The 27,908-nt window shown below is 28.7% G+C and overlaps 1 protein-coding gene across 5 annotated transcripts in view; it reads left to right on the forward strand.

Moving 5' to 3' along the window:
- LOC107452053 (tyrosine-protein phosphatase Lar) overlaps positions 1–27,908 on the forward strand; it is a 204,009-nt gene that overhangs the window by 93,779 nt on the left and 82,322 nt on the right. The gene's annotated exons all lie outside the window — the stretch shown is intronic.

Genomic DNA, 27,908 nt, shown 5'->3' on the forward strand with positions numbered 1-27,908 from the left:
GATAAAAAATAATTGGTGGTTCTAAGTGACATTTAAGTAAATTAACTTTATACGTTTGCTTGGTCTTGTTGTGTTAGGAAAAAAAGATTGAGTCTTGCATTCGTTTATTGTTTGTAAGCTTCAAGTTGGCGTAATCTATAAATCTAGCAATTATTTAAAGGGTGTTTTTTAATGCTCTTACGTCAAAAAAATAAAACAAAAGCCACAGTTTAAGCACCATAACAGTACAAAACTACAATTTGAGCTAAAATCATTTGCAGTAAAGAATTATTACTGCTTTAAATCTTCAGATTAACGTAAGCTATAAATCTATGCTAACAATTTAGAAGCTCTTTCTTCTAAAAGAACTTTTTTTTCAAAGCCGCAATTTAAGTACCATAGCACCGCAAAACTACAATTTTTAACTAAAATCATTTGCAGTAAAGAATTATCAGGGCTTTAAGCTACAGATTGACATAAACCATACGAATAATTTAAAGACTGATTTTCGAAGGGCTTTCATCAAAAAATGAACATCTTCGCTTAAGAAATTTCAATTTCAAAAACATAATAAATAAAAATTCTGTTGAAACATTATTCTACCTTCTTTAATTATTCATGCCTTTTCTGTAACATTCTTTTTTTATTAGGAATAAAAATATTTTTTTAAAATGATGAAGTCTGTCTCTATTACAGAACATATGTTTGGAATTCCAAAATTGCGTATTCCCATCTCTTGAAATTCCAGTCAATTTCAATAAGTTTCCCATTTTCAATTGTTATCCCCATTCCGCCGTTGCCATTAATTATTTTTCGCCCGCATTGTGCCTTAACTGTTTTAGGTTTTAAGCACTCGAGGACCTTGACATTTTTCTCCTATCCTATAAATTAATTGCCCCTGGGCCCCCACGGTTATGATTTCATTTTCTTCCTCTCTTAGTCGAGCACCACTCATTATTCGGTAAACGTAATTTTCAGCCAAATATGCAAATTGTTTCATCGTCGGGTTTGCTTAATAGCTTTTCGAATGAAGTGTTCTCGCCATCTGACAGTTATCGCACAGAGAACGCCGGTTGTTGGCGAATTCCGCAATTTCAGATTTATTAGTTCTTTTTGGGTACAGAGATTTCAATTAATGCCTTCCGTAGGAATAGTTTCTGCATGCTGTTGCCTTTTGTGTTTTGTGCCCATGTTGAGTTTTTGGCGACAGTTATTTCTAAATTGATTAAGTGCTTTATCCCTGCCATGGTTAAAAGCGACAAAAATTGTATTTCTCTAGCCGCCTCCTTTTATGTTCGCGTTCATTCATATTTCCGTTCTAGCTCATTCCCGTTTGCTTAAAATATGTTCTGGGAATCTTCTATTTTAAAATATTGCATGTTTCAGAAATCCAATTTTAAAAATATTTCTAGCAATTTTTTTCTCTCCATTTTTTCTTGATTATTCATTCTTAATGTGTATATAATCTGGTGTAAAGAAAAAAACAATTTAGAGAATTGTCTTTTCATGCAACATTTCATATTAAGCATTGTTTATACTACGATACGTAATGTATAGCCGCAATAAAATAGTTCGCATTACTGATTCTTACAATCTATACTCCGTTGCAAGTTAAGAAAAGATTATTGAGGTATAGAATTTAAATAATATTCCGCGATAGTTCCCTTTTATTTCGTTATCAAATTATACAAATAAAAACAATTTAAAAGCTTTTTAAAACTTAAACACGCCAGATTTAATTCGTTCTATCTTTTACGAAATATATCATAAAATTATTAAAAAAAGGCTATAATTTCACAGCCTTACTGGAATCCTATACACCATGTTTTGATAAATAAGGTGAACATTGGTTCTTTAAATATAAACAATTATATGACGTTGCAAGATAATTGGATTTGATTGAACCACTGAAAATGGCGCGTCTTATGCTGATACTCGTATGCTCTTAACAAATCAAATGCGAGACAAAGAATTTTTACTTTTGTTTCGCTATAGAAGAAAAATCGTCTGCAAGTAACAAATATTTATTTTTCTTCCATCAGTTTCTTTAAATGCGGATAGAAAGATGAATATTTGTTACCTTAAGATATCATTTTTATTAACTCTTATTACTTGTTAATTGATTATTGTTAATAACTGTTATTATTATTAATAAGAAAAGAAGCAAAAACTAGGCTGTGCAACGTCGTTACAAGAATTGGTGATATTGATATTCTTTCGCGCTGGAGAGCATAGCATTCGTTAGGCATGAACTTGGATGCAAACAGGCTCTTTCCATAGAGATAATGGTTTTTTGTTAACTTGAAACAGAGTATAATTAAAAGAGGAGGCAACAAATATAGATTCTATTGAAAAGAATAGTATTAATTATGAGGAATTTAATCCGATCTTAAAGGCTCCTAATTTTATATTGTGAAAAAAATTTAAAAATGCACAAAAAGAGCCAGAGTCCCATATTGGAATGTATTGATTCGGGAAATTTTTGTTAACATTCATTTATTTCTGCTTCGTTTATTTGCAATTCCCACATTTCTTTTTTTTTTTATTTATTAAACTAACGATAAAAATATTTCTGTATTTGAAAACTGCAGAAAATTTCATCACAGTTTGATACCTCTGTCATAAATGATCAATAATTATTTTTATGAATTTAAGTATCTAAACTTTTATTTTCTTCCATAAATTAATACCTAGTAGTTGACGATATGATTTATTTGTATGTTTTATTTATATGTTTTATGTATTGTGTGTGTTGGCGCAGTATTTTAATTGGTTCAGTATAAAAAAAATCATCTAATTTACAGATAAAAAGCCTAGCAAAACCATAAAAAATAATGTAACCAGACTGCCCTAGCCTTGACAATGCTAAACAATAGCTTTGGAACGAGTATAGTAAGTCTGATCCTAGGGTCTTAAAGTCTAACAAATTTATTATGTTTTTATCTCATCTAGTTTGTGATACACCAGTTATAAAATAAGATTGAAATGACTTGTTTAAACATGAAAGTGTGGCTAAGTCCGTTTTATTTTAAATGAAACTAGACCACTCTTCAATTAAGGTGAAAAAGCTAATTTTGCAAGATCAGCAATAACAAAATGTGGTATGCTTCTTGCTCTTTGTGAGTGATAAAAAATGTATAAATAAAAATCTTATTTTATGTCATCCGTGCTAGTTTTCTTTTAAAGTCCTTTTTAAAACTTAATTTAGTTCTTATTACTTGAAATCACTTTTAGAAATCAATTAAATATTACTACTAATAGCTTACCTGCAAGTGACGTAGTGTGGGTTTCTCGATCCTTATTGGTTGTTGAAACATGGCATTTGTTTACTTTAGCAACTGTTCTTTCCATTATATTTTGAGTAAGCTAAGCCCGTCAAGTATCAATTCTCTTAAGTGACATATTCTAAATTCTTTCACAAAGATTCTTTCTCAAATATTTCAATTATTTCACTATATATTTACACAGAGACTTAACACATTGAACAAAGTACGCTGATTACACCACAGTTACAATAAAATACATAAACAAATAAGAAATCTAAGTTAAGTAAAAGAAGTGGACTAGAGAGAATTATATTTCAACTTATTCGATGTGATATACGTCTCTGTATTTAATTAAGTTATCGTTAAACATTCTAACTTATAAAGAGAAACTTAGCTCAACTTTAATGCGCAATTTTGCTGATAAAGATTAGTGGGTGCTGACGTCATAGGTCACGTGTGTGGGTATGGGACGTCTTCTTCTTGAAATGCAAGTCCCCAATTGTTAAAATATGTATGACTTCTATGCAAATTCTTCTTAAAATTAAATGCTTAAGTTATGGCTCATGCTAACCATAAACTAAATTCATCTACTTCAACTACAGAAGGGAAAGTAATTTTTTTGTATTATAAGTTTTGTCATTTGATTAGATTATTTCTAAAACTTGCACTATATGCAATACTTTTGTTTAGAGTAGATAATAAATATCAAACATTAGCCATCTTAAACAATGTTTAAACATTGCTGTTATAAGGACGAAAAAGCGTGTGTATTTAATAATAGTTTAATTATTTTTCCATAAGATAATATATAAAAAATTTTATTTGAAAATTTTTTAAATCTAATTAAACAAGTTAAACTAAAAAATGTCCCACTTAATTATCTACTCTCCAAATCAGATACAATTTAATTATGTCGTGAATTCTTTTCTATCTTCAGTCTTAGTTAAAATCTTTCATTATAACTTTTAAGCTAAGTTTCTTATCAAAAGTGTTAATGATAATCACCTTTTGGCGAGTTTTTTGTTGCTCATTAGGAGCCAATAAATATTCTGTCCCCTGGGTCGCTAAATAACGTCAAAAATCCCTCCCCAAAGACAAAGCTGTTATTTTCCCTTTCTTCCTCAGCCACTTACCTTCCCTATTTTTTTCCCTGTGTGATCGCCGTGGCTGAAAGGGCTCATTGTAAATTTCTAAATTATTTTGTTTTGTGCGTCCCTTGGCGACGCTCGAGGAAAATTACGTCATCTCAAGTTTTTCTATAATCGCTTTTGAGAGTGGATATTTATCATAATAAAGTCGTTCACATTTGGCGAATTTATGAGCATACTTTGATAGTTTCAGCTTGCTAGTGTCTTGCATTTTTCTTTTTTCGAATTTTTAGGCATTAATCTGTTTGAAAATCTTAAGGATTATTAATGTTTCAGTCCTGAATTTTTTAAACAATATTTATATTCCTTTTTAGACAAAACTATTTTTTTTTCATAAAAAAATGGTGTATATAACTTATTTCAAAGTTGGTACTTTTTCTAACAAAATTGTAAGCATCATTTTTGAGTTCACTTTATGTCTCTACTTAGTTATATCTTATTGATAGTAAAATCTTTCCATAATATTAAAACCTCTAAAGTTAGCTCGCTCGAAATATGTTTTTTAAATGTTTTCATAGAATATTTTCTTGTTTCACTTAATACTACGTTTTTATCGACCAGTTTTCGACTAACGAGAGCTCTCAAATATCATCTCCCTGCCTGATAATTAGGAAAGTTTCAATCACTTTTGTTGTTACATACTTTATTTTATTTTAAAACCGGCGTTGAACATCCGTTCCAATTTTGAGTTAACGACTAACAATAACTAGCTTAACCCCGCCCCCGTAAAGGGGCATCCGGGGAAACTCCGAAAGTTCGAAGTGCGCGCAACAGTTCAATCACATAAACAAACATATTCAAATTTTTCAAATTAGAGTTTAACAAATAAGTAGGATATTAAATATGAAATCCAGAAAACAGCGTTACTTAGAAATACAAGCAAATATAACAAAGAAAACAAACAATATCAATCAGAATAGATATTGATGTCGCATCTTCAGTAGGGGTGCAAAGTTAATAAAAGGAAATAATTTCACATGGTTAAATATAAGATGTTTGTAACTCAGAATAAAGTTACAACTGGCACAACAATACTTAAGGTATCAAATTCAAGGATTTTTTTTTAAACAAAAAAAGACATGTATATATTTATATATACTCTAGGTATACAAGTGATTAACGACTATCAATGTTAAACTTTATTGCCTTGTAATTTTGAACCCTATTCAAAAGACAAGGGAACTCCTGGATCAAGCTCTGGAAGAAACTAGCCTTCGTGGAGGACTTAGTGGTGAAATTAAGTCGCATTTGCGTTACATGGAGAGAAAAACCTCACTGTGGGTCTGGGTTATTTTTGGTATAACTGATTACACTAGCATATTTTCTAAACTTTTACGACAATCCATCCAGGGTACTTGGTTGTATATATCCTTAATCCGAATTCTCTGAAAAATCTCATTGTAAAACCATATTTTCAAAATTAAGTGGCGTAAAATATGCTGCATATCATAGAATAGTTCTCCATGCTGCCATTTGCATGTTAGATTTAATTTTTATCGCTTCCGCTGTCTTTTACTCTTTGGACATTTTTTGGGATAATATTAGTCACTTTTCAGAAAATAAAACGACTTTTTGAAGGGGAAAAAAATAGATGAAAGGGAAAAACTTTCATCTAAACCTTTTTACAGAAATTCTGGGTATAAAATCTTCTTAGCATGAGACTGTTTTGCTAACACTAGAAAAGTGGCTCCTCTTTGTAAAGAAAATGTTATATTTTTTGAGTAACCACATGCTTTTCGGTTTCTTTCAATGGCCTTCTCTTTGTTACCATTGAAGTGTAAAAATGGAATTTTTTCTTGTGATGTTTCAAAAGATCAATTTTTTTTTCTTCTCTTCTTTACCTAGAACTGAATTTTTCTTGGCTTGAAAGATTCTTCAGTTCTTTTTATATATCTTTTTTTTTCTTCTAAAATGGAACGCTTTTCAATTTTTCCGTCAATAATATCGTTTGAATCGTTGGCGTTGATAGCTTTATTACTTTTTCACTAAAATCGACGTTTAATCATTAAATTAATAGATGTCTTTCGGTGGTATCTTCTGTAATAGAATTACTATCTTACTGTTCTTTCATTAGGATAAAATGTATCTAAGATAAGTTGCATCAGGTTGACGTCACTTTCCTATAATTCTCAAAAAATTATTTCGGTGTTTAGTTATTTTTTGCAATTTATCCTTAGATTTTTATAATTGTTTCCCGTTTGCCGGATAGCAAATCTGATGATCTACTCGTTTCAACTGGTAAAGTTGATTTTCTTTTTACAGTATAACTAAAATTATTTGTAAATCAGAAATTATGCTCCATAATTTCCAAAACTGTTATCTTACTGTTATTCTTCCGTAATTATGAATTATGATAAAAATTATCAAAGATAAGTTGCATCAAGATGACGTCACCTATCTATAATTCTCAAAAAATTCTTTCGGTGTTTAGTTATTTTGGTGCAATTTATCCTTTGATTTTTACAATCGTTTCCCGTTTACCGGATAATAAATCTAATGATCTCCTACTCGTTGCAGCTGGTCTATCTCTTAAAGGTGAATTTTTTGAAGTATAACTAAAATAATTTGTAAATCAGCAATTATGTTCCATAATTTCCAAAACTATTATCTTACTGTTATTCTTTCATAATTATGAATTATGATAAAAATTATCAAAGATAAGTTGCATCAGGATGACGTCACATATTTTAATTCTCAACGCTTTTTTTTCTCGATGTTTTATTATTTTGATGCAATTCATCCTTAAATTTTTATAATTATTTTCCTTTTGTTGAATAATAGACCTGATGATCTCCTACTAGTTGCAGCTGGTCTGCCTTTTAAAGTTTAATTTCTTTAAGCGTTATCCCTTCATAATTTATAAATCAACAAAAATGCTGCATAATTTTTACTGCGCAAAATTAATCAAAGATTGACAGAATAATTTAATGACCACGTGATAATAAATTTCAGTAATAGGTAGTGTCACAACGGCGTCTAACGTATGAAGTTCTTAAGGAATATTAACCGCAAATCGATTATAATAAAATTTATTTTCGCCTGGTCAGAGATATCAGCTGTTTAAATTCACTTACTAATTGTAAATAATTTAAATTAATAGTATTCATTTACTAATAGTAAACTACCTGGAACTGTCAGGGAATTTTTGTGGTGATGATAATATGATTGAATAATAATTATGTGCCTTAAGTGTAAAGTTAGTTTCGAAAAACTACAATTAAATCCTATGTTGGAAAGAAAGGAAAAAAAACGATTTTTTTTTTCGAACAATACAATACAAAGCAGTTTCCAATTTCACGTAACTTAGTTACAAGGTCTTTAATTCTGCTTAGCATGAAAATTCAAAATTTCATCATAGGAGTTTTCTCTTGTTTAAACTGGTATACTTATTTTTTTTCTGTCATAAATTAGAAAAATGATCTTACCCTAAAAAACGCATTTTTTTGGTACTAAACTCATTTATAAATTGAGGAAGGGAAAAAAACAGCTCCGAAAAAAATTGTCACTAAAGCAATATTTTCCTCTAAAAAAACAAGCATGAACAATTACTTCTTGGACAGTAATTGCACTTTTAAAAACAAAGAAAATGTTTTCGCCTTTCATCAAAAGGTAGAAGAAAAAGGTCCGGAAGAAAAATCACCCTAGTGACTGCTGTCCACAAAAGGGGGATTATACATGGTTTGAGAATGTGCCAAGTCGACAACACCAACTTCAAGGCAGTTAATTTTCCCTCTTAAAACCTTCTCTCGCACATATACGGGTAGGTCTTGCCACGCAATAAGTGCGAAGATACGCTAAGAATTTTCAAATTAAATACGGCGAATATGTTTAACGCGTGAATTTTCCGACTTTCTCCGCATTCGTGTTAACATCCAGGGTTGGCGAGCTTAAATTGTTCGAGAGAATAATTAAATTATGTTTTAAAGTGTAAGAAATTAGAAGGGATATTTCTTCATGTATCTTTCATGGATCATTTAAATGAGATATAAGACGTTTGGTATCAAAACTAAGCTATATCCGCTTTTTCTGCAGAACTTAACTTCCAAGCCTGCTATTTATTTTTTTAAACCGTAGTTTAACAGAAGATCCAATTTTGAATTTACTACTTCCAGTGTTCAACTCCATAGCCTTTTAATTTCGAACTCAATCCAGAAGACAAGGAAATTCTTAGATCAAGTATTTTATTTTATATTATATCCGTCGTTGAACAGCCGACCCAATTTTGGGTTTACGACTACCAATGTTCAACTCCGTAGCCTTCTAATTTTAAACCAATCCAGAAGACAAGGAAACTCCTGGTTCAGTACCCCCAGATGTATTGATTTGTTATAGGAACATGGTGGACTTTGCGACTCGACAGATTTAACGTGCATCAGCCACCATTCACTACACGGGAAGTCTTCGGCCGACTGGGATCGAACCCACAAACTCTTGAACATAGGCCCAATGCCCTACCAACCAGGCTATCCCGTCCTTAGATCAAGTTTTGGAAGAAATTTGCCTTCGTGCAGGACTTCTTGATGCAACTAACCCGCAGTTGCGTTATATGGAGAGGAAAACCTCCCACGGTTAGCCTGACGGCAAAGGGATTCTAAACCGTGATCCATCTAGCGTTAAGAATATTTTTCCCGTCTATTTTCTTACACTTTTTCTATATAATGATCATAGCAATAACATTTTATATTCGAGGTCATTTGATGTTAGTCATATGTAGAAAATATAGTATTCAGTTTTAACTAATATAGTTATTAGTGTAATATAATTTTATTTTGTTGACCATAAATATTTCTGGAATTCCATGAAATATTTTAGATATTTCTCAACGGATATTACGCATGACATTTTTTTATGCATATTTATCCATTAATCATTAATTTTCTGTTTTATACTAATTTACAATAAATCGAGGAAATTATTGCTAATTAATGTATATGTATCTGATATTTATAACATTTTTCGTGGTATATTTACTTGACTGCTTTGATGTGCTATTATTTTTATCTAAAAACTCAGAAGCGATGAAAAATAAAACCGTTACTGCCCAATGGTTTAAAAAAATACTGTAACTTCTTTTTTCTTACTAAAGCTAGTCGATATTTATTTTTCTTGAATAAATGGAAAAGATACATCCATGAAGACTTTATAAGTGAGATTTTTTCACAATAAAAAAATATTCTTGCCTACGATAACGACTTGATTTATGGTACGTTTTTTGGAGGCAAAAACAATATTTTTATTCTCTATGAATCTTCTTTTTTTTACTCTATTAACATAATTCTGATTCTTCTTATTTTTTTCCCTAATTTTAATAATATTTCCTTTATAATCCAGTTCATTGATTGCTTATAATATTTTCCGTAACTTTGATGAGATTAAATATTAAGAATTCTTCGATGATAGATAAACTATTTCTTTATTTGAAAAAAATCATTCTGAATGTGTTGTTGTTGTCTACTGTAACTGAAAAAATATTCTTAAATTGTTTTACCACTGTTTCTTATATCAACTTATAGATAGGGTGACTTGTAATCTCTGATCTTAAAATGTTTTTTTAAACTCTTCTAAAAAACAAAGTAAAACAACTGTACAAAGTAGCGTCTCCAAATTAATATTTAAGCTGTAAAAGAAAACATTTTCAAAATGCTTAATATAAATGGTAAATATTAGAACCAGTTTGATTTTTGGATGAAAGTGTTTCCCATAGTAGTTATTCATTTTCCTCGCTCTATCGAGCAGGTTTTCATGTTTTTAATCTCGCTTTCCTTGTTGATAAATTGTCATGATTATCTATCTATAACGCTTACGTAATCATGACAGGTGTTGTTTCTCGTTTATCCTAGTTTAAACTTTTTCAATGTTTGCATTTTAAAATGAGATATTAATTAAAATTTTAAAATTAATTTTTAATAATAATTATAATAATAATTTTAATAATTTTACTGAAAAAACTGAACTGAAACAGAAAAACAGAACATTTTACTGAACAAAATACAACAAAAAATCTTACTTATTTACTTAATGATGAATTAGCATTCTTATTAATTATCCCTGAGTTCACAATGGGAAAATAACCAACACAATTTTATTTAGCAGGGAATTTTATATTTCGATCCTAATGACGAAAACATAATAACATTCACTCATTAATGAACTTAACATTCATTCATTAATTGACATTTATGAGCATCAATGAATCATATCACACATATTTTAACTTATTTTTTAAAAAAAATTCTTTTACAGAATTAAATAGCAAAATAATTCGTGGATATCACTTACTTCGTGAAATAATTCTCCTCCTGACCCATATTCTTATCATTTGCATACCGTTAATTTAATTAAACTGTAACTTTAAGAAGCAATCATCTCTCAAACGTGTTCCTTAACTTTGGCGGAAATGATCATTAATTGCCAATATATTGAATTCTCGCGTTTTGTCGCGTATTTTCAAAGGACCATTTTGTGTTATGGCTGGCTTGATAAGCGGGCGCCGAAAAGTTGCTGATTGATCAAAAAGGTTATTATTTTCATCTCCTCTGTCGATAGCCAATCTTTCGCTGCAAAAGATTCTTTCCATTAAGCCCCCCTACTACGATTTGCTGATTTCATCTTAGGGTTTCTGCATTATGCCTCAACGGGCAAGAACCGTACATGAAAAGGGTCCGCAAAATGTTGAACATTTTAGAAGCTTTCCCATTACCGCTTTTAATTCCTTGCAGTCTTGTAAATTGGATTTGGGAAACCCTATGCTTTGACTTTATCTGACTGATGATCACAGATTAAGTTAAATTTGATGGAATTGATTTTTATTTTATTTGATCTCTGACTTTGTAAATCGGGTCCATTTAGCGGGTATGCCGCTTTTTCTGAACCCCGCCAATTAAGCAAGATAAGTAGTGCGGTCAAGTAACCTGGCGAATTCCACCATCTTGGATGAGAAATTCGAAATTAAATCTCATAACTATTACCATCTTGTTAAGGAAATATAATGAAATTCAACTCTTTCCATTAAATTCTCGTTTCACGGAAATTCTTTTTAACGAAATGCACGGAAACTTGTTCAACGGCATTGAGACTGCCGATCACGTTCTGTGGGCGAACCTAGATCATTCGCTATGCAACATGTTTTTCTTTCATCTGATTTTGAAAATTATTTAGATTAATAATTTTCGCTCTTTCGGAAACATTTGTAAGTTACGAAATTATTAATCCGTAAAGATTTTATTATTTTTTATTTATTTATTTTATGTCCGTTTCAGAGAATTTCTTCGAAGTTAAGGAAACAATCTTAGCAAATAAGCATTCAAGAAAATCAGTGCAGTATTTGACCATAGTATTGTGCAATCAAATTTTAGAAGTCAATAATGTAGTTCAATTTAACACCATATTAAAAGTGCAACAAATTTGAAAGATATTATGGTACAATCTTCTAAAATTTCTAACAATTTAAAATTGAGAATCATAACATAAATGTCCTTTTTTTGTGAAAAAGAAATTTATAATATTGAAAAGTAAATAAGTCTCTAAAAATTATAAATTTAACAAATGCTTAACATTTTTTAATAAGATGTAAAACTGAACTGTTGTATTGTGTAGTCAAATTTAAGAAGTACAATAATGTAGTTCAGCTTAGCACCATGTTAAAAGTGCAGCAAATTTGAATGATACTATGGTTCAACGCGCTCTAAAATTTCTTACAATTTAAAATTGAAAATCATAACATAAACTTCCTTTTTTTGTGAAAAAGAAATTTATAATATTAAAAAATAAATAAATCTGTAAAAATTATCAATTTAACAAATGCTTAACATTTTTTAATAAGATGTAAAACTGAACTATTGTATTGTGTAGTCAAATTTAAGAAGTACAGTAATGTAGTTCAGCTTAGCACCATATTAAAAGTGCAGCAAATTTGAATGATATTATGGTTCAACGCTCTCTAAAATTTCTAACAATCTAAAAGTGAGAATCATAACCCAAACGTCTTCTCGTTTTAAAATAATACTAAATAAATAAATAATTTTGTAAAAATTATCAATAACAGTTAGGAAATTTACTTAACCAACTTTAAGCGCAATAACACTAAAAAAGAAAAAGAAAAACTTAACTTTTTTTTACCTGTGCTTGTAACTTACACAGTCTCTTTTATACCACCGTTACTATTGCACAAACGATTTTCAAAAAAACCAAGGAAACCATAGTTTTCTTTCATTTATTTGTTCAAACTATTTTCCTTTCCTTTGTCTTAATCTACTTTCTACCTCTTGTCAAGCACCATATAAAGACTTATTGACAGTCTACTCTAGTATTTACCTTTCCTAATGTTTTTTTTTTTCTCCTTTGTCTTCTGTTGACGGTTTTGATGAAAAGAACGCCTTGTGATGATCGAAAACGACAACCTTAAACGCATTTTTTGACGGCTGGGTGCAATTTCTTTTCGTTTCTGAAGAATGGTTTTCACTTGGGATCCGATTGCCATATGGTTTTTAGTTTGTTTGCATTGTATCACCCGTGAAATTGAAAATTTATAATTTTTCACCGTCATGTTTTTGTTGACTTTTAGTGCATTCTGTATCATCATAGATTCGTTTTTTTTTTTTTTTTTTTTTTTTTTTTTTTTTTTTTTTTTTTTTTTTTNTTTTTTTTTAAGTTCGTATTTTAGCGGCTCCCAATTGTTTGTTTCGGATGTAAAACTTTAAATTATTGATCCTTTTTTAGCGGAACCCCGAGATTTAATTCATTAGCAATTTTAAACATAATTAATTAACGAAAGACTGTTAATTAATTTCAAAACATTTAAGGATTGTAATTTTATTAGTTGTTTTAGAAATGTTTAGTGAACGAATGGAGAATGAAATTTTTTTTCAACATAACTTTTTTTTTTTCAATATTAGTCATAAAGCTGAGTTTTATGTCAGACATGTGAATTCCCTGGTCTTAAGCGGCTTCTATAGTCGAGTTCTTAATTTTATTTTATTGTGTGCAAAAATAAAAATAAAAAAATGGATGATATGCTTTCCATTAAAATAAAAACGAAAAAGAAAGAACGTAAACAATGAGAATGGTTATCAGAAAATATACTTCATAGTTGAATTTGGTTATTTTATTCGATGCGAATTACTGATGGAATTCTTTACAAATGCTGCTTCACCTTGTAGAGATTACAATGCAGGAGAAACACACTTCGCAAAAAGAAATCTTGGCGATAAGTTTTTTGGTGAAACGAAGTGGAACGTATTCAACATAAATATTAAATCTATATTAAAATCAAACAAGTCCTGATTTTGAACAAAATTTATTCCTTCATACTTCATCAAACTACATATAGATTATGTTGGTATTATTATTTCATATTTTTCTAAAAGCAGGGAAGAACTAGTTATAAAAAGAAGTTCCAGTGCAGGTTATAGCCTCAAGTATAGTAAACATTTCCCACTAAAACCAAAGAATTTTAAACAGTTAACAATAATTAACCATATATAAAGTTCTTTAAAAGTTCACTTGGTAGCTCCGTCGCAGAGTTATGCAAATGTAAGGAATTAAGAGTTTTTTAATGTCCTATCACACAATATTAATCATGATTTTAAGCAATCATTATTTATGATTGTCATCATTATCGCAGTTGCTACAAATGAGCCTACAAATTACATATGATGATATTTTATAACAAAGGTGATTGCGTGTCAACTAAATTAAAATTGTAATTGCAATATCACGTATTCATGATGACATTGCGGTGCAATCTGAATTTCATAGTTATTGATTTCTGTAATCAATTACATTTTGCGGAACTGTATTGATTTTAACTTATTATTCAAGGGCGGGGGGATTTTAATCTAAATGTTACGACATATAATCTTCTGATGTTATACTTTTGAAATTTTGAATTAAAAATTGAATTTTTGCCACAATAAATTGCCTTATTAATCATCATTATTATTCAATGTATAATTTTGTGAATAATGATAATTATATAAGATTGTGATTTCATGTGTGTAATTAGTTGCCTATTATTCATTGACTAAAAATATATAGTCAGTGGTTTTAATAATTTTTAAATAAATTTATTTTCATTATATACATAGAGTCAAAACAATTCTTTGAAATTAAAATTTTTTTTAAAAAAAAAAGACATCAGAAAGTAAATAGTTTTGGCAAGAATGTAAATAATCACTTTAAATATGATATTTAAAAAATTTTAAATAATAATATAAAGAACGCTTTTATTTATTTATTTAATTTTTAGTGTTTATATGTTAAGAAGCCGTATTGATTCTTCGTAAGAAAATTTATATTGATTTTTCTTTTTTAAGCAAAGTTCAAGAATAAAGAAAATTCTAAAATATAAACACTGCATCTAACGCAAGAGACACGAAAAGTCTCATAAAATTACTGCAAGGATTTCCCAAACATCGAAAAAGCATCCTACCACGTTCCTCAAATGCAGGGATCAAACTCATCACCATCTCGACCCCCCCATGAGAATACTTAAAGAGTCCAAAAAGCTTCTATTGAAGGAGAAGAAGAAAAAAAGAGAGATGAAAGAAAAACGACGCCAAACATAAACAAAAATAAAAATGTAAAATTTCCCCCCAACCTTCTTTCCTTCCAGCTCTTTTCGGAATTTTTGATCGATTTTATAAGCGGTAAGAAATTCATAGCAAGTCCACGATATATCGAATCGGTTGGACAGACACACGTAGAAGTTCTTCAATATTATTCCGCTTTTATCTTTCAAATACCTTTCATTTTTCGGGGTCCGATTTTACCAAACGTGACCAGGAATTTCCACCCCTGAGGAAACGGGGACGCATTCTTCCTAAAATTCCACCAAGAAAGAAAAAAGAAGAAATCCTTCTGTTGTGGAGTTGAGATGATTTTTATTTCTTAACCCTTTTTTTTTTCTTATACGGTGGAAGTAAATAAATTGAAAAATCGACTATCAATACACATCAGACATCTTTGCGGCTGCTTTTTGAAATTGGTTTCTTCAGAATATTGTATTAGTGAGAAAGCGGCTGTTTTATATTTATGCCCTTTTCTCTTCTAGGCCAGTTTGAGGCTTGCCGCAAGAATTCTTTGCCGTTTTATTTGTCTCATCCGAATGCTTTCCTGAATGAATAGTAAGGCCCTGTCACCATTTTGAAATTGATTCCTTTTCCTGCTTTTTTTTTCCTTCCCCCCTCTCTCTCTCCTCCGGAAACAGACTAAAAAAACATTTTATCTATACTGCTGTCAAGATAGTCACAAACCAAAAATGTATTGGAAAATATGTAACCGGAAATTTCGCGCCAAGGCTGTATCAAGAAGTTAAGGGTTTAAAAATATATTAATCTGCTGGTTGGCCATAAAAAAAAAATTTAAATGGTTATGGAGAAATTATGTTATGACTTCTGTTATTTCCCTATCAATTTAAATATTAATCCGGAATGATATTTTTCATTTTTTGAATATCAATCACTTGTCATATTTTTACCCTCAAAGTTTTTTTTACTTAATTATAATAATGGTTTTCTAAGTTACTAATTATAATAATTACTAAGTTATACAAATACTAAGTTAGTTATGATACTAAATTAATGGTTATTTAGTATGTAAAGCAGCATTCGGCCACCTCGCTGAATGCGATAAAATCATAAATTTGGCGAATAAAATTGTGTAATAACGAATGATTTTTTTCCACTCGAAAAAAAAATATATATTTAACTCGATCCTCAAAATTATGTCAAAAGAAATTTTTCTAAACAAATCAGCATTTTTCATTCGATTTCAGTAATTTTTGGTAAATACGCCGCATAACCAATTAGAATATGGTCCAGCCTGAAACCAACTACCGTAAAATAGTTTTCTGTGGGAAATAATTAATCATAAAAAAATGTTAAGATTTGCTTTTGGCGAAGACTTTTGAAAATCGGCGAATACTTTTGATTTTTGGCTAATTTATTGGCTAATAATTTAAAATCCTTACCGTGAACCCTGCATAAAGTGTTAGTTATAATTCTTAATTAATGGTTAATCTATTTTTTTCTAGCAATTTTACGAAAAATACATAGGGTGTCCCGTAATGACCACTCGTAAGAGGACGTTATCTACGGGAGAAACACTTCCCGGCAAATTCTCTTTCAATTCTCTTTCAATATGAGAAATTTAAAATACTGAAAAACTGAGTTCCAGTAAACCTAGAGTGAGTCATGAAATTTCGAATGCTGAAATAAATGTTTCTAAATAACAATGCAAAGAAACGAGATTATTATGAAGAAGATGTTCAATAATTTGTTTGCATTTTGATGTATTGAAAACATTTTTTCAACATTTGAATATCCGTTGTTTTCTTTAGTTTTATCTGAGCTTACTTTTCTCTAAACTTTAACGCTTAAAATACCTATGGAGATGTAAGTGAATTTACCATCAAAATTTTCTCCCGCTTTATTATGTCCTCTAAATGTTTATTTTTAGAATACTTGTCAATAAAACAGAACACGGTTGAAATCGTGAAATAATATTTCAGCGAGTATTGAGAAAGACGGAACTTAAAACATCAAAATATTGCCGGATGTAACGGAACGAGGTCTCGAAACTTCTTATTAGATTGCATCTACAAGTGGTCCCCTAGTGGACTGAAGACACGTTTCCCAGCCGATCACCGAAGTCAAGCATCACTGGCTGCTGTCAGTGTGCAAGTAGGTGACCACTTTTTTCAGCCTGCTATGGGACAGAGAATGTGCGGTATTGGTCCTCATTAAACTGTTCTGCCTTAAAGTGTTCGACTTCGCTCACAGGTCCTCGGGCTACCGAAGCGGGAGTGCCATCCCTTCTGCAGAGGATCAAAATTCTAATTTTTTTAAAGGCCTAAAATGTAACTTATAAAAGAAACAGAAAATCATTTTTAATTCAATTATTATTCGTTCTTGGTTTAACTAAATGTTTTTGTTAATTTGCAGATATATATAAATAAATAAAAAGTGGTGCCTTCTACAAATTCCAAATATCGTTCCGTAATTAACTGCGGTTTTGAAAAATAAAGAATTTAAGAGACAAGAAAATTTTAAAAGTAAATTCTTCGTTTCCGAAAACTCTGTTTACTTATAAAGTGCATAAAAAAATCTAGTTGAAGCAAAAAATTTCTAACTGTATTTTTTGTGGATTTTTTTCTATATTTTTATGTGTTGATTTTGCTGTACACAAGTTAAATTAAGCCCAAATTTTACAATTTACAATAATAACCTCCATTATCCAGTTTTGACAATGCCAAAATTATTTCCACTTTTGTCACATCAGCTCTTCTTGATGCCCTGGAATCTTGTTTTACTCATATGAATACTGATTGCTTTGTTAACGTCATTAGTTCCTCGTCACCTCTCCATAGCGCCTGGAGATGTATTATACTCTGATTTGCCCCTCTCGACCACTGAGGTTTTTCTTTTTCTGTTTTTCGTCTTTTTTTTTCTCTCTCTAGTTTTGTTTTCTCACCTTTATTTTTCCATTTTTCGTTGACAACTTTACGTTTTCTGTTTCAAATTACTTTTCTTTCCTCTCATTCATGTCTGGAAAATGGGTGCCTATTTTTGAAGCGCTTGAAACATGTCGAATTTTTGAAGCGAATTTCGGGCGCCTGTTTTTGAAGCGAATGAATTTTTTAATCAGGTAATATCTTACCGCTTCAGTTTTTTGGGATTATTTATTTAATGATAATCTCTGTCTGTGTTAGGGTTGCAGACAAATTTCTGTTTTTCAAAATTCTGCTATCGGGATTATTCATTTTAATTAAAAATGCTTGCTTTGTTATTATTATTATTATTTATTATAAATTTAGAATCCGGGTAATTCAAGCTTTCTGAAAATAATTTACTTTTGGTTTTAATCTATTTATTTACTAAGTTATAGCAGTTTTTGTGCAAGGTCATAACACTGGATAGATAGATTTTACATTTGTAAATGCGTTTCTCTCAAAATCAGATTTTTTCACATTTTACGCCTCATTAAACATGATATCTCAAGTAGTTTAGTTTATTGAGGGTTTAAAATATTCTTTAAAATATTTGTCTACAATTTTTCATGAATATTTATGATTATAGCACACATGTTTTGAACAACAGACTAAGAGAAAAAGTAGAATTTCATTTTTTATGAATTTTTTTTCGCAAAGACAAGTGCAAAAATTGTTAAAAATTTGCTTTTTTTACTACATTGATCCCTAACTTAGTAGTATAGTATGCACTTGCATTTGAGATAATAGGTCAAAACATATTTGATAGACTTCTAAATAAAATCCTCAAAGGATTTTTTTGTTTTAAGTGATAGGAATGTCTTATTTAAATCTAAAAATGGCCATTATTTTTTTTTTTTTTTTTTAATCTNAAACAAAAATAATATAATTATAATTTTTTTGCTAGTTTTTTAAGTAGTATAAAATCCTCAAAAGATTTTTTGTTTTAAGTGATAGAAATGTCTTGTTTATACCTTAAAATGGCAAATTTTTTTGTTTTTTTGTTTGTTTTTTTTGAAAAACAAAAATAAAATAATTATAATTTTTTTTTGCTAGTTTTTTAAGTAGTATAAAATCCTCAAAGGATTTTTTGTTTTAAGTGATAGAAATGTCTTATTAATGGCAATTTTTTTTTTTTTGAAAAGCAGAAATAAAATGATTATAATTTTTTGCTAGTTTTTTTAGTTTTTACACATTACAAAACAAACTAGTTTTTTAAAATTTTATATTAATATTTAAGAAAAAGCTGCCGAGACTAGTCAGATACCTTAAAAAACATCTTACAAACTTTAAAATTCATTGTAATATTTTATTATTTTAATACCCATACAGAGCTTGTTTTGTCTCATACTATTAAAATACATTCTTCCCAGAAATTGTAAATTGTTGATATCAGTAAAAAAATTTTAACAAAATTTTTCAATGCGCCTTATTGTATATTCGCCTTATTAATATTTATTCTTTATCTATTTTTATCGTAAGGCAGTTAGGAAACACTTTTAGCTGATTAAATAATATTAATTGAATATATATCTCTATACATAAAAACTTTTTATTTCTTCACAAAAAAAAATATGCTAATCGATCATTTATTGATCAAATATACATTCTTTGCTAACAAAATGTCAATGTGTCTGGACTAAATATTTTCCTAAATCTCTTTTATTCAAAAAGAGAGGGAAGAAAAAAAAGAGAACTGGAAGGAGAAAAAAAATTAACTCTTATTATACCTTATTTATTTCCAAAAAAGAGAGAGAAAAAATTCCACGCTGAATTGTAGCGTCAACCTGTCTTTCGTTGCCGGAGCAACGAAACGTACCGGAACGCTCATTGGCCGTGTGACGTCAGGCCACGTGGTTTCTTGCTCTTTTACCCATAATCCTATACGACCGTAAAATGTTGATATGGTTTTCGAAAATAGTTGTAAAAGGCGATTGTTGTTCTTAAAAAGGTGTCTTAAAATGTGAAACACTGGATTTTATATAGAAGGGGAAAAAATCTATCGCCAACATTTTCCTGTTTTTTTTAGAAATATGTTTCGCCTTGATTGGAATATTTACTCATACTTGCTGGGGAAATTCGCCTACACATTGGATATATTATCTTCAAAATATTTTAATTAGTGAATGTTTTCCGACATTAGTAAATTATGTGGAACCTACCAGGATTTTACCTTTCACAGAAGTTCGATATTTATTGCTACAATTTTTTTCATCCTTCTTTGTCCTATTTTAGTTTTGGAAAACAGTAATAGTTTTAACATTTTAATAATATAGAATAGTATACTGTATAGTTAAAAAAGTATTAAATGATTTTATTTTCCTTTCTTCCCTATTAGTTTAAACTGCAGCTCTAAAGAAATACTGAACAAATATAAGAACAGCAGAATATATATATATATGATTTCAGTAATTTTTGGTAAATACNAACATTTTAAAATGATGTGGAATCTAATTGGATTTTACGGTTTACTTTAGTTCGATATTCATTGTCCTCTCTGTTCTATTTTAGTTTTTGAAATCACTAACAGTTTCATCATTTTAATGATGTGCTAATAGTAAAGCTACTAGTGTACTGTGTAATTAAAAAATATTAAACGATTATGCATTCTCTTTCTTCCTTTCATAGTCTACACCGCATCTTTGAAGGAATGCTAAACAAAATGTAAGAAGGTTGAGTTTGAAAAAATGTTGAGCAAAATTTGTCTTTACCCAAAGATATTTTTTTTTCAATGAAGATGTATCATTGAAGACCAAATTTGTGCTCCAGTACCGTTTTATAAACTGAAATCAGCAAACTAATTACAATAATTTTATTTTTACAAATCACAGAATTGACAAATTCAATATTATCATGGTGGTATTAACGATATTTGTATTATATTCATATGATGACTTTTAAGAGTTTATTATTTCTAATAAGATATCAAATTAAAACTATTACGAGTTTAATAGTTTTAATTTGAAATCTTATTTTTCTTACCTCCAAAACTAAAGTAAAAAAATACATCATTATTAAATAACCAAAACTATTGTGTGATTAGGCAATGATCGTATTGATTGTGTTTTAAATTGGACAAAAATTACTTTTTTGAATAACTTAATACGAATTATAATAGTTTTGAAAAGAGTTTTTTTTTTGTAAGTATTAGTTTAGAAACTATCACTTTTAATGATTTATCACAAATTATAAATGTGAAAAGAGTATGATATTTGTAAACATTAGATTAGAAAATAGAATTTAATTACTTTTCAAAAATGAGAAATGCGAGAGGAGTGCTTATGAATACAGTTTAGAAATCAAAATTTATTGACTTTTAACAAGCTATAAATCTAAAAGGAAGATAATATTTATGAAGAATAATTTAGAAAATAGAATTAGAGTTATGAGTTATATTTTGTTGCTTGTGTGTTGTTGTCTCGGTAGTTTTCTAACAAATATGATTTTTTTTTTTATCCGGAAATTGTTGGAGAAAGATTTATTAAAGCTAGTTTCGTAAAAATGAAATAAATTATTGTTTGAGGATGTAAATATTTTAAAATTACTATTATGACAATTATTGCTACGATGAACTTTATTTTATTACATTATTTCATGTAGTTAGACTTTGATTCTTGCGCAATTAGTAATGATTCAAAAATTTTAGAAACATGTGTGTATGTTAATATTTAATTTGCTGGGTTATAGAAATAAATTTGATTATCACTATATATTATGTAACTATATATCATTTTAACTATTTTATGTATATATAAAGACTAATATACTCCCTCTATTCGTTGACCACTGAGGCAATGCACCTCAAGTATTCAACTTACACTGATTTCACTTTATTTATAAGCTTGTATATATAAGCTTCTGATTTGTGATTGTTAACATTTTTTTTTATATAGAATTTGATGTAATATTTTTATTTAGGTGTATGTTAGCTAAAGTACGATTAAAAAATGTTATCTGAAGATAAAAAAAAATTGAGTAAAAGGGTTACTAAAAATAAGATAAAAAATTCTAGGTAAAATAAGATGATGCCAAAGTAAGATATAAAAATACTGTCAGCTAAAGTAAGTTAAAAAAATTTTTTTAGCTAAAGTAAGATTAGAAAAATGTTCGCTGAAGTAAGATAAAATGTTAGCTAAAGTAAGTTTTAAAAAATGTTAGTTAAGGATAAAAAAAAAATTAATGAGAAATTATATTTTAAACTTGAAAATCCATTTGAAAACCAAATTCGTCAATGTTAAACGATAGAGCTTTTCTTGCTTTGTTAACAAAAATGCTGTTTTCAGCAAGTTTTATTAAAGTTTTCAAGTTGTTAAAAAAAAAAATTTCCTGATTTGAATTATATTTTTTTGATTAAGTTGAGATCGCTTAACGACGAAGAAAGATAACATCAATATTGCTCTTTATATTCTTATAATAAAATTTTGGAGAGTGATAAAAAATATATTAGCAAGCTAACAAAGTAAAGCTGATTTATAATGGCTTTTGTCTGTGATGAATTACTGCTTATTGATTTAAATATTTCCTATTAAACTTTTTATCTAATCAATTTAAAATGATAATCATTTTAATCTTAGCGGGATTACTTAGATGTGAAATAAAGATATCTATGACTAACTTTTTTACAAACATTTTGTGCGATTTGCTTACTATTATTTCACTTTAAAATTATTGAAACACTTCTTTAATTAGAAATATAAAATTTTCAGATTTAAAGTTTACTAATTGCGTTTTATTAAAAAAAAATAAACATGTCAATATTTTCTCATGCTTAAACATATGCACTAGATGCCTACTGAATGTTGCAACTACTGTTGCTAGGTTTAATCAAACAAAGTTATAAAAAAAAATTTCTTTTAGTGGTTTTTGAAGAATGGCACCCATACTGAATTCGAGAAATATTTCCAGCTAATAATTGTTATTCTTGTTAAGATAGAAATTTAAAAAATATTATTAACTTCAAAAAACGGTCTTCCTATAGCCCAGCCCTTTTTGCTTCAACATAAAATAAAAAAATAAGTTTGGTTGGTACTGGTGCATGCATTCCAAAGTTTGCGATTCGGTGTTTAAAAAATGTTTTAAAAAATTTCGTCCGGCAAGTTTTTATGTCTACAGTACCAGACACTTATAAAACAACCTAGAACTTTTGAACGGCTTATATGCTATATGTGAATGAAAAACATCCTGAAAATCAGTTATTGTCATTTCAATATTTAAAAACTACTTAAAAAATCATGCATGCAGCGAAAACTAATGTAATAACATAGTGTCAAACTTTTAATTAAATCAAATGAAAACTGAATAAGTTATTAGCCTACAATCATGAAAAATACTGTCTGAATTAGAAGTTTGTAAAAGCTTGTGCTCTAGCAATATGCACATCAAAGCGAAATTTACTCTCAAAACGTGGTGCAAATTTCTTGTTCTGATATTAAAATCCAATGTCATTTTTACTAAGAATTTAGTGAAATAAAAAAACATAGCACATTTTGCATTCTTATTTACATAATTTTTTGCATCATTGTCTCACCCATTTATATCAGTTGGATCTTATTTTTGTAAAACAATGTTTTTAATGTGCACACCTTTATAAATGCCACAAAAAAATGTCTCAAATTTCATTCTGTTCTATTAAAAATGTATTTTTCCCCTACTAAAATCGTAATAAAATATGATGAGCGTGCTGGACATGTTCAAGTAAGTCGTTAATTTCATAAGTTTTGACCTACTGCATTTTTTCGCGTGACAATTCGAAATAAGACGTTAAAAGAAAAGATATAAATAGCGAATGTTATAAATGCTAAGGTGCTGCATGATATTTTCGCATCATAAACCCCTTATTAAAATGACTAAAAACCTCTTTTCAAAGTCTTGTAATTGAACTTGACATGACATAAATAATAGATGAAATGGTCAAAGAAATGTTAGAAATATCGCGGGATTAATGTGTTTCTCGAAAGTTTTCTTTTATGAAATATGTTTAAAAAGTTTATTTATAATAGTCGGAACATAATGTACATTAGATGGATAAAACAACATTAGAATTATGAGATTTAAAAACTTAAGTAATTAATAGGGAAATATTTTTTTAAGTTTTTTTTTTCCATTGAAGTAAGTTCTGTAAAATTTTTATGACGTCATTCTGAACAAGTTTCAAGCTTTAGTCGATATTAATATAGGTTTTATTGGTGCATAATTTTATGTCCAACTAATATATATATATATTGATATCATGCACAGTTTTGTAGCATACTTGTCCTTAAAATTTTAAGTACAGTTTTTTTTTTTTTTCCTAAGGAGAANCTTATTAAAATGACTAAAAACCTCTTTTCAAAGTCTTGTAATTGAACTTGACATGACATAAATAATAGATGAAATGGTCAAAGAAATGTTAGAAATATCGCGGGATTAATGTGTTTCTCGAAAGTTTTCTTTTATGAAATATGTTTAAAAAGTTTATTTATAATAGTCGGAACATAATGTACATTAGATGGATAAAACAACATTAGAATTGTGAGATTTAAAAACTTAAGTATTTAATAGGAAAATATTTTTTAGTTTTTTTTTTTTTTTTTTTTTTTNTTATTTTTTTTTTTTTTTTTTTTTTTTTTTCATTGAAATAAGTTCTGTAAAATTTTTATGACGTCAATCTGAACAAGTTTCAAACTTTAGTCGATATTAAAATAGGTTTTATTGGTGCATAATTTTATATCCAACTAATATATATATATATCGATATCATGCACAGTTTTGTAGCATGCTTGTCCTTAAAATTTTAAGTACAGTTTTTTTTTTTTCCTAAGGAGAAAGTTTCAATACCCCTATAATTTCTATTTCATTTGGTCTGTAATTTGTTAATAAATAAAATTTTATGTTTTTGCCATGAAATTTTCACTAATTTAATTTTGCGTCGTTTGACATTTTTGTTAGATTCAAATTTAGTTGGCCAAATCCATTAAAAACTTCGCCCATGTATTCTTGGATCGTACGATCCTGCTTTTGGTTGATACAAATTTATTAGACAAAAGAAGATCACACTTCTCTAAATCTGACTACTTGGAAAAGAATTTATCTCTTAGTTGGCAAAAATTAAAAACTTCATAAAAATATTCTTGGGTGGCACAAAATTGCATTCTTTAACTTCAAATTTATTTGACTAATACCAGAGCTAATTACTTCAAAGCATACTCATAAATCTGAATTCACGGCAAAGAATTTACTGCTTAATTGGTAAGAATTCAAGGATGCATTTAAGTAGTTTTGTTAAAATCTTCATAACGAGAGCGAAATCGACAGAATTTCTTTTCCTTAAGAACAATTGATGCATAAAAATATTTATATCCTTGGCTTATTGAATAATCCGGCTCTTTGCTAGCAGCCACCGTTATTTTGCAATAATTCAGTCTAATCGAAAAAGTCGCTAGTATTTTTTAATCAGCCTGATACTTTTTTAAGCTTAAAAAATACTTGACAGATTAGAAAATGCTGAAGACTTTTCCAAATGACCTGAACTATTCCAACAAGACAGCGACATTTGCAAAAAGCCGAATTTTTCAACTGGCTCACGTTATTTACAGAGAGTCAGATTTTTCAATTAGTCAATGACATTTTCAATGCGTCATATTTTTCAATTAGCTTACGTTATTTGCAGAGAGTCGAATTTTTTCATAAGCCTACAGCATTTGCAAAGAATTGGGTTTTTCAATAGGCTTACGTTATCTACAAAGAGTAGGATTCTTTAATAAGCCTACAATATTTGCAAGGAGTCTAAGTTTTCAATTAGCCTGCCTTATTTGCAAAGTGTCGGATATTTCATTTAGCTTACAACAATAAAAAAGGTTTGCATCTTTTAATTAGCCTTCGACGTTTACAAAGGCGACATTAATTAGCCTACATTTGCAAAGGGTTACATTTTACAATTAACCTACGACGCTTGCAAAGAGTCGGATTTTTCAATTAGCTTACGTTCTTTGCAAAATGTCAGATTTTTCAATTATCTTACGTTCTTTGCAAAATGTCAGATTTTTCAGTTAGCGCATGACATTTATAACCCGTGATTGGTATAGTAAAAATAGAGAAACACAATCAACCTTTCCAATTTGCAACAGATTCTTTTAATTATTTAAAAAGGAGAAAATTACGTGAAACATTCCATAAGGTGCATTTGATTGATAAACGAATAAATCAACCATTAGTTTCGTTTTACCTCTTTTAAATTAAGGGTGTAGCGGTTACAGGCAAGATTTATCGTTATTTTCCATAGGGCGTGTGATATGAATTAGTCCTTCCATTGTGCCGTAGATTTCTTTCTCATATAACAGGGAGGGGTGAGAAAATTCTTAACCCCCTGAAAACTTTTACACTAGTTCTTTGATCTTTAAATGTGCATTCGACCATTCGAATAGTACCTTGTCAACCCTTTCTGGAACAATTCCAAAATCAATTGGCCACCAGTTAATATCAGAACGTTTTTCCCTCCTTTCCAATCTTTTCCCTAACGCTTATTTTTAACGTAGGGTGAAAATTTTTGTGTTCTTCGCTTGAGTAAGCTTCTGAAAAAGAATTTTTTTTCCTTTTTTAATGTAAAGTATAAAAAAGGGTGTTTTTATTTTTGAGAAATAGCTCCGCGTTTTTACGTTTTTCGTTTTTAATTTTTCTTGGTTTGACTTTCATTTTTATTTATTTAATTTTAAAAAAAAAACTTTTTTGATCGATAACATTTGTTGCTGAGTGACTGGAAATATGTGGAGATTTTTTAACTGTTTATTTTCGCGAGTTGAAAGTTTACTGATAAATTAATTAATCCTCAAAAATGGGCGATAAATAACTAATTTATCATATGAACGAACTATTTCATTAACAAGAGAAGAAGAAAAATTCTAACATTTTTTTCATTTGCTATTTTATTTACACCTGTATATTGAAAAATAACGTATTGTAAATAAGTGGTTCTCAACCTTTAACTTAATGACCACTAACTACATTATCAAATCAACAACGGATCACTTGCACTCAAATAAATGATCTACAAGGTTTACTAGACACTAATTAAATAGAACTTATATTATAGTTACATTATCCTATTTATAAATTTTTCATGAAAGTAAAATAATAAGTAAAGTAAAACGTAGAATATAAAATATTATCTGAGAATCGTAGTTTCTGAAAGTGAACCCACGTGAATATCGATTCTTCCTTAGAATGATATTTAAGAAAAAATATTAACATTATTTATACATATTTACAAACTACATTACATATTTACCTTACATATTTACAAAGCATATTTTTACCTTACATATTTACCTTACATATTTACAAAGCATATATATATATATATATAACTGCGATCCGGAAGTTTCTGGAAATCCAAGGTCCAGTTTCAAGAAATCATTGATCACATTTATGCATAGGAGTTCTTGTATATTTTGTTTAAAAATATTAGAACTAGAATTTATGCTAGACATCTCTTTCATTTGTAAATATTTTTTCTTGTAGAGTAATAAATATAATTAAAGATAAAAGTAAAATTATACATAATTATTCATTTAATTGCACATAATTTACTTAGAATTTCATGTTTTGAATATTAATGATTTAAATTTATATAGACATTAATTTTTTGAAATGCTTCATTAATGATTTTAGGATTAATTTTCAGGATTTTTTAATTGGGCTCGCAATCACCCCTGTGTATATGTATATATATATATATATATAGCAGGAGAGATAAGAAATACAGTAAAAACTTTATGGAATAAATGTAAAGGTTCTCTTTAGGACGCATTCCTTTACGAGAGACATTTCAAAATATAGAATGATTATCCTAAGATAAAATTAAGAGACCTTATTTTAATTACCCTTGTTCTCAATCTTAAATTTACATTTTTTAAAGGGTCCATTTTTAAAAGAATTGTTTTTTGCTATTTTTATATACGTTTTTTGCTATTTATTCATTTTTCATTATGAATACTTGTTAAGTATTACCAGTTTGATAATATTTATAATATTACTCATACTTGTCCAACTAAT

This window comes from Parasteatoda tepidariorum, chromosome 6 (genome assembly GCF_043381705.1).
Source record: "Parasteatoda tepidariorum isolate YZ-2023 chromosome 6, CAS_Ptep_4.0, whole genome shotgun sequence".
Classification (NCBI taxonomy): Eukaryota; Metazoa; Arthropoda; class Arachnida; order Araneae; family Theridiidae; genus Parasteatoda; species Parasteatoda tepidariorum.